The following is a 12,921-nucleotide window of genomic DNA, read 5'->3' as shown; positions in this document are numbered from 1 at the left end:
AGATGGAAGAACTCTGACACTAATATGATCTTCCCAGTGACACTGCGAGATTGAAAGTCCGTTCTTGTGATCCTGAATAGAATCGTTTGGCAGTAACAGAAAAAAGGTACTAAAGTTATTTTACTGAGGGGTTTAGCAAAAGTCCTCTCTATTGACTCGTTTCTCAAAGAACTAAAAATGTTTGATGTTTGTAGTAATTAGGTACCAAGGTTGTCCTCGTACTGCATGAGTTAATGTAGACTGATGTAAATCCCTCGGTCGTAAGCTGCAAAAATCGTCTGTCCGTAACAAACAAGTTACCAAAGTTATGTTGCCGGTGAGATTAATGGAGATTGCTTCTGACACTTCATTTCTAGGCTGAATAAATGTGTCTGTCACTGGCAAGAATAAGAATGAAATGCGGTGAAGTTGTTAATCATGGACTGGGTATGGACAGGTTTACAAACAAATTATCGACATATACCAAACTAAGTTACTAAGAGTGGAATGGAATCTGTTTTATTTTGCGAGATTATTGTACGTGAATTACAGAAACAGACATTATTAACATTAATACGCCATTCCATAATACTCCTGGTCATCACGTCCTGCTGTCCTAACGTCCCAGTGCAGTGTATTGTGATGATGTGGAGCACCACTCTTCTATGTAAGCAAACATCGTCCACCAGCAGCAAAAACAACACACATATCATTATCGTAGTGGCGGGATTGAAGGAAGTTGCTTATAATGCATTAAACTGGAAAAGTCTCGTCTGAGCTTAAATATATTGTGCATAAGTAGCCGCGGCAAAATTAATGGCTTCATCATATTCAGTGGCTATTGGGTGGAGGATTGTTGGATTTTACTATGCATCAGTACCCATTTCTCTCTCTCTCTCTCTCTCTCTCTCTCTCTCTTGTTTTCATAGTGAGGTAAAGATAACGTAACAGTGATCATTATTATGGAAAGTACTGAGATGATATATAAAAATGCAGAACACATGGACAAAGAAAGATTAACAGAGATCATACGGTAGTGAAGTTGACGGTAGAACAATGAAAGATGGATAACAAGGGTGAATGAAGGAGTACATGGGAAAGGATGGTGGAAATTAAAGGGATGGTGTGATGGAGTGCTATGGTAGAGTATCGCGGGGTACATTGCTACAACTGCCCTTTGATAAACTCCAAGATGAGGCGACTGGTAACAGATAGTTGGATATATGATTATGATTATAAATCAAGGAGAAATTTAATTAAGGTGAGTTACTGATTGGCGTAACTTATGACTTTCTGGCATATTAGACGTTAGAGGGTATGATTATTGCTCACTATAATTTCCCCGCATCCATTTCATGGCGTAGTGTTCTGACTCTACCCCACAGTTTGGTACAGAGTCAAGCACGAAAAGAAGGAACATAATGGATAAAAGTGGTACATTGTTAAATGATAATAATGAAAGATTCAGTGTTGTAAATTATAAAAAAAAAAAAAAAAAACATACATAATGGTAAAATTGAACAAGAGATAAGGGACCAAGTTAATCCATGTATACACTTTGGCATCAGCTTATGATGATGAATGAATTGGTAACAAACATGTGACGATATAGAGGAAGCTCTGGTAATGCGCAAAACCCAGTATACATTGTGCCCGTAGGAAATAGGCAATAAATGGGTGGGCAAGACAGCAGGAGGGCATTTTGAAATGGGCATTTCGAATGAGGGATGTGAAATGCGAATGGAAACAAACGGAAAATAGGATGTGGAAAATTAGGAATGGACCAAGTGACGAAGTAACGAATGAAGGAGAGTTTATTCTCATTGACAAATCACATGTTTGCACAGTGAAACATGTAACTGCACTGGACAAAATATTCTTTTTTTTTAATGCAAGGAAGAAGGAACCAAAGGCCAGGAGCCCGCAAACCGTTCCTTCAAAGAAAAAACAAAAACAATGCAAAAGAGAGCCAAATTCAAGATCCATTCATTTCGAGATGCCTGGACACACTGCATTTGGAAGACAGGAGATCATAGGAAGCTGGAAATACAGACAGAGGGAGACAGTTCCAGAGCTGACCTGTTGCATAAATAAAGGACTAGGAGTAACGGTTAACTCTTGCATTAGAGAGTTGGACAGAAAAGGGATGAGAGTTTGTTGCTAGACGGGTGCTACACGCCCGTCGTAGTGGTGGAGGGTTGCAAACAGACAGCTCAGGTGAGCAGTGACCATTGAAGTAGTGTTAGAAAAGAGATAAAGATGCAACAATGTGGCGAGGAGACAGAGGTTGAAGGAAGCCAGTAAGAGGAGGAGAGTTAATGAGACGAAAAGTCTTTGACTCCACCCTACTGAGAAGACCTGTACGTGGGGAGCCACCGCACACATGAGATTTATACTCTACACAGGGGCGACTAACACCCGTGTATAAAGACAACAACTGTGCAGGGGTAAAGTGGGTACGGAATCGGTTTAGCACACCCAATCTCTTGGAAGCAGATTTTACAAGAGATATAATATGATCTTTCCAAGAAAACTCCCGGGAGAATAAAACCACAAGTATGTTTAAGGATGATGCAGGATTGGGCTAGGTATTATTAAACATTAGTGGGTACTCCTGTGGAAGATTGTGTTGGGTTGATAGGTGTAAGAACTGATTCTTTGATGCATTAAAAACAAGATTACCTTTATCCCAGTCACTGAGACGAGCCAAGTCAGACATTAGGTGTGCCATAGCCTCATCCCTTGTCTGTTGAAGTAACTGCTGAGATAGACATTGCAGGAACTGAATGGAAAGGTGAAGGGTGCAATCATCAGCATATGATTAGATAGGGTAAGATGTACAACTTAGAAGGTCATTGATGAATAAAAGGAAGAGAGTTGGTGATAAGACAGAGCCCTGATGAACACCACTGTTGATAGATCTAGGAGAAGAACGATGGCCATCTACAACACTAATTATAGAACTACCAGAATGGAAGCTATAGATGAAGGCACAGTTAGAAGGATGGAAACCGTAAAAGGGCAGTTTGGAAATTAAGGATTTATGCCAGACTCGATCGAAAGCCTTTGAAATGTCAAGTGCGACGGCAAAGCTTTTGCAAAGTCCCGAAAGGAGGATGATCAGGAGTCTGAAAAGTAGATGAGAAGATCGCCAGTGGAGCGTCCCTTGCGGAACCCATACTGACGATCTAAAAGAACACTGTGATAGGAAAGATGCTTACAAATTTTTCTGTTAAAAATAGACTCAAAACTTTTGAGACACAGGATGTTAAAGCAATTCAACGATGATAAGAGGGCTTGGAATGGTCACCCTTCTTTGGGACTGGCTAAATGAAAGCAAACTTCCAGCAAGAAGGAAAGGTACAAGTTCAAAGACAAAGGCAAGAGTTTACCTATGTAGGGTGTAAGCACGGAAGCACAGCTCTTGAGGACAACAGGAGGGACCCCGTCACGCCCATATGCCTTGTTAGTATTGAGGACAGTGATAGCTGAAAATACATCAGTTGAAGAAATTTTGATATCAGCAATGAGGAAGTCAGAGGAGGGGAAATGATGGAGGAACAGGACCGGAATCATCTAAGGTGGAATTGGAGGAGAAAGTATGAGTGAAGAGATCTGCTTTATCAGTAGAAGAAATAGCTACAGAGCCATCAGAGTAGAAAAGAGAAGGGAAGGATGATGAAGCACAGATCTTAGAAAGGTTCTTGGCAAGGTGCCAGAAGGAGCGGGGAGAATTAGGGTTGGAGAGTTGAGAGCATTTAGTACAGATTAAGTTATTTTTAGCAGAGTGAAGAACAGACTTAACATGATTCCGGACAGTAACATAAAAAAGACGTGATTCAGGGGTGGGTTGGTTACGATATCTTTTATAGGCCTTCTCCTTGTTGTGGACAGCATTAGAACAAGCATGATTAAACGAAGGCCTTTTTGCATTAGTCATAGGATATGAGAAAGGAATGTATGCTTCCGTGCCAGTCAGAATAACTTCCGTCATGTGCAAAGCACACTCAGATGGCTCCCGGCCATGCAAGCAATAATCATTCCAGGGAAAATCAAAGAAGTAGTTTCTGAGGCCCTCCCAATCCGCAGCTCCAAAGTGCCACAACCGACGTTTCTTTGGAGGGTCCACAGGCTGTACTGGAGGGATAGGGCAGGTTGAGGTAATAAGTTGTGACTGGCGGGGCCCAAAGGAGAGGAAAGATAAACTGTGTAAACAGAAGGATTAGTTACAAGGAACAGGTCAAGTATGTTGGAACTTTCTCCAAGGCAACCAGGGATACATGTGGGTTGCTGTACAAGCTGCACTAGCTCATTAAGGATAGAAAAAATGTAGGCTTATTCACCAGGTGGATCAGTGAAAGGAGAGGAGAGCCATAGGTGGTGGTGAACACTGAAATCTCCTAGAATGGAGATTCGCAGAAAGGAGAAACGGATAGGATGTGTTCCATCGTTGAAGTAAGATAGTCGAAATTTTTTTCGTAGTCAGTTGAATTAGGGAAGAAGTAAACAGCACAGATATATTTAGTATGACAGGAAAGCCGAAGCCAGAGAGTAGAGAATTCAGAAGAATCAAGTTCAGGAACACAAGAGCAAGGTAAGTCGTTGTGTATTTACACACAACAGCCATCTTTGGCTTTGAAATGCGTATAGAGAAAGTAGGAGGATACAGAAAAGGGTTTGTTATTAGTTGCCTCAGATAGCTGAGTCTCAGTTAAGAAGAGAAGGTGAAGTTTCGAGGCGGAGAGATGGTGCTGAACAGAGGGAAGGTTAGAGGAATGTTGCACAAATGAAGAAGAAGTGAGTCAGACAGTGGTTTCAGGCAGCTCGTTCAGTCGTCACCGGGAGAGGGGCGGATGGTGGGGACATTCATGGTCCCCCCCCCCCTGGGGACTCCGAGGCTTGGTTATCAGACGTCATTTTCTTATAAAATTTTGAAAAGGAAGTAAGGTGTGTAATGTGCATGTGGTTTGGTGTTGACAGTCAGAGAAACTTGTACTGGATAGCATGCTGGCCTACTCCCTGTGTTACTGAAACACTGAAAAAGTTCAGCAAAGGGAGATGGTCAGAAACTAGTCCTGGCGGCTGATGAAACGGGAGCTCCAGCTCTCCAGGCCATCAGCTTTCCTTCCACATTAGGAGTACTACCCTGCTCGACTGGTGCTACAGCCTACTCCCTGAAAGCAACCACCATGTAGTAAGCAACAACAGAATGCTGAGAATACGAGTACTCCTAATAATACTAGATCGAGAGAGAGAGAGAGAGAGAGAGAGAGAGAGAGAGAGAGAGAGAGAGAGAGAGAGAGAGAGAGAGAGAGAGAGAGAGAGAGAGAGAGAGGAGCTGCTTCATTTTGTAATTTAAAATGAATTCTGGCAGATGACGGAGTAAGCAGATATTGACATAGGAGAGATGAATGAAACCTCACAAAAAGGGTAAGCAAATCTGCTCATGATGTTGCAGATAGGGAACTCCGTAACAGCAGCAGTAATGTCTCCGAGGACACAAAGGAACTTCTAAAGAAAAGAAACACGATCGTAAGGACCGGTGGAGATCACACTAAAACAGCTAAACTAAGGAGAGCATCACAAGAGGGATGAAGATATTCGAATATTTAACACTAGCATCACTGCGGAACCTTCGAAACAGTGGAGGTAGCCTGAAGGCAAGGAAAAAGAGGCTTGATATTGGAAGAAATCAGATAGGCCTATTTGTGATGAAAGATTTTAGCGGAGAAGGAACAAACATCTGTGATGAAGCGGTCAAAATAGTAGGAAAGTAAAATGTAAAAATTTACAGTAGCAGTGCCATCATGGAAAAACCACTTCAGGACTGAGAAATAGACACTGTGATGCCCAGCATTAAATCAGAGGAAATAAGGAAGCCTATGACAGGAAGGAAGAAAGGTAAGATTGAAGGTCATTATTTCATCACTGCTCTTATTAAAGTGACATGACGTGGCATTAATTTAACACGCAAAAGTATTCACGAATGTTCAAAGTCAAACCAACACCCAGATCATGAAAAAAAACAACAACAAACAAACATTAGAAACCTAAAGAACTAGAGTGTAATGAGTCTTCTTACTGTTATGAACAAGATTTTCACAAAGACATACTAGGGTCAATCCAGCCAAGAGAACAGGACAGAGTTCGTAGTGGTTTTACGACAACAAACCATGTTCATGGTATTTGGCTTCAGAAAATGAGGTATTGTAGTGACTGACATTTATTTGTAATGAGGAAGCACTTGCCTAAGCTGAAAGTTGCAGTGACAAGAGCAATTTCGAGGGTAAAAGAAAATTATGTTATTTGGAATTATTTACAGACAGTACCACCATCATAAAACTATATAAGAAGAGGAAGAAAAAATAAAGAGAGGTGTTATACAAGGAGATACACTTTTATCGAATTTCTTACAGCTTGACTAGAAGACGTTTTTAGAAGCCTACATTGGGATGAAGTGTATATTAAGTGTAAGCGACTGAATGTACATCGATTTCCTGACGATTTATATCTCTGCAGTAAAGAAGAGGCGGAAGTACAAGAAAAGATGGCAGATCTTGAAAAGGGAGAGTCTGAAGGCTGGGTTGAAATTAAATATTACGAACATCTAGTTAAACAAATTCATTCATTCTCTTCTGTAAATGAAATAGGCGATGAAAAACTAAAATGTGCTAAGGAATACATATATTTAGAACAGGCAGCTTTAGTACCCGGGGCATGATTGTCAAATAATAAAAAAAAATGAGATGGAAGGTTTTTGGTAAGCTAATTAACTATATGAAGGAAAGCAATTGTCGCTATGTCACCTAAGACGAATGTATAATCAGCGCATCTTTCCGGTTCCAACTTTTAAACTGGAAACGTTGAGCCTGGAAAAAATCTTTGGTAAGAACTCTTAAGAGTACTCTCAGAAGACTCGAATGAATATTGCCAAATATCAAATGAAAAGTTAAAAAGCGAGTTTACTGTTTTAGAGGATTATACGAAAATAAAGAATATGGTCACTGGAATGAAAAACACAAACATAGTATGCAAAATTAGTACACGGCAAAGCACACTGCTTTATCCTATGTCCATAAAACTATAACAATACAGTCTTTAATTTTTTTTTTTTATACCTCCCGATTAAAAAAAACATCATGATCAACTCTCGTTCACTAACTTTACAAACATTGCTTTTTGTTCCTCAGGCGATTGATTTACTTGAATTTCTCATTTGCCCTTGTTGTTAATATGAAGCTAGTAAAAGAAAATTATTGGTCAACAATGAGCGATTGTGCAGAGCACATGAAGGAGAGAGAGAGAGAGAGAAAGAGAGAGGGGGGGGGAGATCCATGTTTATATATCTAGTCCACTGCGTCGATCCTATAATATTCTACAGTACTGTTCTTCTTTCATCATTCTTCCCTGCCTTTCATTAATCTATCACCCTGGCCCTGCCATACCCCCAACACCTCTGGTCGGTCTCCTAGTGCCTTATGTTGACAATACATCCATTCAAATGAGCCATCCTTAATCTATTGTTGGATGATGCCATGGGCTTGCAAATGAGAAGACAAATGTCGCCTCCAGCCTATTTCACAAGGATTATTTTTATCCCCATATTGGTGTCATCTGAAGCTGATAAACTCTCTGATCCTGAGCCAATATCTCTCGCCCTTGAGCCTTTGGTAGTTATTGTTATGCTAGATGTTTTAAGGGCGACTTCTCGTCCCAGAAACATCTGCGATAGAGCCGGGGTCCTCTTTCGAGACCAGAGCTAGAATACACAACGAGAAGAGCAGGAGATAAAAGCTGTAGGCAACAACCTTACACGTATAATATCCAAATTACAGCCTTCGTACAATATAGATGGGAGCTACACACGACACACTATTTACTATGAACTGTGCTGGATAAATTAGAGGGTCCCGACTGGTTGGTGAGTATCACGCAGGATACTAACCAGTCAGAGGACGCTGGACAGGCACTGCATGATGTAGGATATTAATTCTCACACAGTTTGCTACTTGGGCTCGGACATTAATCTGAACATAAGTGTCTCACCATATATCACACAGTGGTAAAAGCACTAGTACAACACAGTATACACACATAGGCACGTAGGTATACTACAAAGTCACTAGGGCACTAGTTCGGCACTGTACATATATGTATTACGAGCATTACAGTCATTATAGGTCTGGGCAGTCACTATTACACTGGGCAGGCCGGGGAACTCCGGCCAGGTTGCAGGGGCCGGGTGATCTCCAGGTGTCGGCCAGGTGTTGGAGGGATCCCAACTAGTGTTCCTTCTTTCAAGGGCCACGGGACGACCCTCAGAGGTGAAGTCGTCTGCTGGGAGCTGTGGTTGGGAGTGGTGGGAGGCCCTCTACTCGTGGGGCCTGGCGGGGTAGTCTGGTTCTTAGGGCTTGGACCAAACAGCACGAGCAGGTGCGCTTGTCTGCACCTACTCAGGGGAGAAGGTCGCCGTTGCCTGGGGCTGGGGAGGGCGTGCCCCGGGGTTGTAGGGCACCTCGGGGAGTCCGGCATCTGTGGTCTCCCTTCCGTCGAGCCGCCATCAGGGTCGGACCGCTGTGTTGCCTCTGGCAGGAATCCATCAGGTGGTCGTCTCCCACGGGCGCTGGCTGGATGGCACACACTTCCGGGGACAGCACAGGACCTTGTCACACTTCCTTCAGACAGGGAGTTCCTCCTGGGGGCTGCCTTGGTGGAGAGGGGTGGCAACAGGAGGGGCGGGCCGAGAGAGGGTCGTCCTTCGCTGAGGAAGTCACATGGGGTGAGAGGCTTTGGTGGTGATGCCTCTCCCTGGCGCAGCTGGAGGCTGTCACCGAGGTCCCGTAGGCAACAAGGAGAGGGCGGCTAGAGGCCGTTCCTTCCCTGTCGGTGCGGCTGGAGGACGTCACTGAGGCCCGATTTCCAAGCAGGACCATGGACAAGGTGCAGGCGGAGGCCATCACCTGACCACGGGTGTGGCTGGAGGCCGTCATCTGTGTCCTGCAGGGTGAATGATGTGCAGTCGAGGTGCGGCTGGAGGCCGTCACCTGTGTTGTACTCCTACAGGCAGCTGCAGAAGGAGAGGGAGCATACCTAACTCTCCCCAGATGCGGCTGGAGGCCGTCACTGGTTTCTGCGGGAGAGGCGGGGGTCGAGCAGCACCTGAGTGGCTGAGGTCGTCTCTATAGTTGTGCGGTTGGAGGCTGTCACATTTTGGTGTGCTGCCGGAGGCCTTCATGTTTGACGTGCAGCTGGAGGCCGTCACGTTTGATGTGCAGCTGGAGGCCGCCACTGTTTTGGAACAGCTAGAGGCCGTCTCCTGGTTTGTGCAGCTAGAGGCCGTCACAGGGGTGCTGCTTAGGACTGTGGTTTCAGCCCCACCCCGAACCTGATGAGGGCTGGTCTGGCTGGAGGGTAATGCCCTCGCACTAAACAGTCCTCGTTGGGTCTGTTGCGGGGAATAAGGGTGCAAGGTAGAAGGAGACATATGCCCATACTGCCTGGATAATGCGCGCGCCCTAAAAGCCCCTCCGTGGTCTCCTCCTGGGGTGGGGGTCGCGATGTCTCGGCGGTGTTCTGCTGCTACGGTGGGTATTTCAGTTTTATTTTTTGCTCAGTCTTGGCCTTAAGAGTCAGCATGATTTGTGATGTATTTATCTGTATTTCCAGTGTTAGTATGATCCTTAAATGTCTGGGTTATTTTTGCCTCTCTTCCCTTTCAAATTGATATAACTACCACCACCGAAGGAGGAAAAATTTATGCGTGAACAGCACCTAGCTGTACTGTCTCTCCAACCAGGCTAGGCTGTCCTGCACCATAAACTTTTCGTTTATTCTCCGAAATTCTGACCTTGAACTCTGAGTCGGTAACTTCCACACTAATGCCAATATTCATGTCCCCCCGGAAAGTTCAGGGGGAAAAAATGCGGTCTATCTTCATCAAGATGCCCGGCAAAGTTTGTAACTCTCGCAGTGTTTCCCCAACTTAAGTGTGCTTAACTGTTTAGCGCTGGGCCAGCTCACTGGTATGTTAATGCGATGGTGTGGTTATTTTTTCTTTTTATTTTGAGGGGTGGGTGAGAGTAAATGACTCATGCAAAACAAGGTAGAAGACCAAACAGTTACAATAAAGATAAGTAAAAGAGCTGATACAAAGGGGTAGGTAATGAAATGAAAAGGAAGACAAAAGGGGAAACGAACTGCTCGAAACTGGGGTTTAGGTAAGGATATAGCAGCTTCTGCTCGATCTGGATCCTCCTTAGTTATAAAACGAGGCAACAAATTCGTTTATATACTGCGTCTCTCTAGATACGTTAAGAGAAACAAGTCCGGCCTAAACTGTTAAATCCTTACAAGAAACAGTTTTACCGTATGACTTACTGAGTTATGGCGAGTCAGCCGGATGTGGATCATCAGATCCTAGGTCCTAGGCATGACTGGGGCTATTGCTCATACACCGGTAATGCTGCTCAGGGAAGACTGATCGGTTACCTTCATCCTATATATTCGGACTGAACTGCCCAGCTAAAGACCCTTGCTCTCATGCCTGGGCAATAAAGCAGTAGGTTACTGTTAGTAGTAGTAGTAGTACTACTACTACTACTAGTAGTAGTAGTAGTAGTAGCAGTAGTAGTAATAGCAGTAATATGATTATGCTGCTGCTACTGCTGCTGCTGCTGCTGATGATGATGATAAACAATACTTACCTGTGTACGATTCACGGCACACTGAAGCAAGACACAGGCATTGCAGCTGGTGTCCTGGAGGAGTAAATATGGGTTAGATGGCGAAGGGGGGGGGGTTACAACTGCACTGTAGAGTCTACTGTAAGAAAGACTGATGCAAGATAACTGGACGAAATTGAAGAAACATCCGTAAACAGAAGAGTAAAGGCAATTATATATCACAGGAGACACAACCGTGTTAGCATTGATCATGCAATAAAATCAGGAATTGAAATTATTTAAATGAAGGATTATTGTTACTTAAACATAAACAAAAAGTAATCAAGCAACGTCACGTCAGTCTATTAGATTGCCGGTAGACACTCTATGTAGGAATGGCTCCAACGTGCCCATAAGCCCAAATAAAAAAAATAAAGTAACTTTGATACACAGGGACATTTAATCTTTACTGTACATAACTTAAGTGTGGTAGTGGACGAGCAAACGATGAAGTGTCTCAATTTTGAGAACAGTCGGTCAGAACTGTAGGCCACAAGACAAGGTAAAAATTCCGTCTCTCTCTCTCTCTCTCTCTCTCAACATATATATGGATGTGAGATATGGATGTGATAGGAAGCGTTAGGAGAGACACGCTGAGGTGGTTTGGCCATGTGGAGAAGATGGAGAGTGTGAGACTGACGAGGAGAGTGTATGTGAGTGAGGTGGAGGGAGGAAGAGGGAGTGGGAGGTCAAGGATGAGATGGAGGGATGGAGTGGAGAGGTATATGAGAGAGAGTGGTGTGAGCTGGGAGCAGGGCAGTGAAATGGCGGGGGAAAGGACGACATGGAGGCGATATCTTTGTGCCCACCCCTTACGGGATTGATGCATCTGGCAAAATATATATATATATATATATATATATATATATATATATCATCAGCCGTTTGAGTATCCACTGCAGGACCGGCCTATCCCGACCGAAGTCGGGACGATACAGCCAATGTATCTCTACCAAGTGGCTTAGGCTGTCTGGTAGAGATTGTATGTACCGTAGAGTAGGAAGTGCTTGTAAGTGTAATTGTAGTGTTGTAGTGGCTTTGGATGTGTGTGTATAATCGGTTCCACGGAGTCTGACGCATTGATTTTGCCAGCCGAGGACAGGTGGATTTGGTAACACTGCGCGATGCACTCGGACGGTGATTGGTCGATTTCCCTTGTGTTTGAACGTGCACCAAATAGACTTTGTATTCCAACCAAGGCCCTCATTGATTTGTAAGATACCTGAAAATACAGATACAATTTAAAGCAATGATATCTTTAATGATAAATATGTGCCTTTTAGATTACTAGAGATAAACCTGAATGAAAGTGATAACAAAAACTAAGTAAAGTCGCGACTGGATGCATACGGACAACAGTCAGCGACTGATTTATTTTAATTCATTTCATTATGTTTGATTTCGTTCACACTGCACGCGGTTTTATTACAGCAGCAGAGTTCAACTATTATTTTCTCATGGGGTCTGCTTTTATCTTACTTTCCTTTCTTCCATCATTAACAAAAATTCGGTTCATTCTACAGTGATGTAACCCATTATTTTCCCGGCTTTCTGTCGAGGGAACAGAGAAACATGCTTGAGGAGAGGGTGCATAGTGACCAGGGATAGGGTGTCCGTCTGTCTGTATATATGTCTGTCTATTATGATACGAAAATGTTAGGGAAAATCAAACACCAAACTTATTCATGTAAGAAATAATTTTACCGCATCTGACTGGGAATACAAACAAATGCAGATTTTCAAAGCTACCGTTACCTATGAAGGTAATGAAAATGTGTATGTACACTATATATATTGAGAATAGCATGTATTAACCCCAGTGTGTGTGTGTGTGTGTGTGTGTGTGTGTGTGCTCACACAAATAATTATTAGAAGATAGTGTAAGCGTATCTAGGGTCAGGTTGTATATTAGCAGATGAGGTAATGAAGGGCATGGTGTAGACTGTACTGTGACACTGTGTAGTAGTGGTGGGAACATTCGAGCCTTCACAGGACCTTGGAACCACCTCGCTATGAACGTCTGAATTCCCACCATAGTTGCTGACTTGTCCGTATGCATCCAGTCGCAATTTCACTTAGTTTTTGTTATCATTGTCGTTCAGGTTTATCTCTAGTAGTTTAAAAAGCACATACTTATTCAAGATTTCACTGCATTAATTTGTATCTGTATTTTTCGGTATCTTACAAATCAATGAGGGCCTTGGTTGGAATACAAAGTCAA

The 12,921-nt window shown here is 43.3% G+C and overlaps 1 pseudogene; it reads left to right on the top strand.

The window, feature by feature from the left end:
• The window catches only part of LOC145407106 (uncharacterized), a 29,971-nt pseudogene extending 24,397 nt beyond the window's left edge, over positions 1-5,574 (top strand).
• Positions 5,575-12,921: the final 7,347 nt, after the last annotated feature.

Source organism: Coenobita brevimanus, chromosome 72 (genome assembly GCF_032717465.1).
Source record: "Coenobita brevimanus isolate Jiangsu-jjx chromosome 72, ASM3271746v2, whole genome shotgun sequence".
Classification (NCBI taxonomy): domain Eukaryota; kingdom Metazoa; phylum Arthropoda; class Malacostraca; order Decapoda; family Coenobitidae; genus Coenobita; species Coenobita brevimanus.
This window is presented reverse-complemented; position numbering and strand designations above follow the sequence as displayed.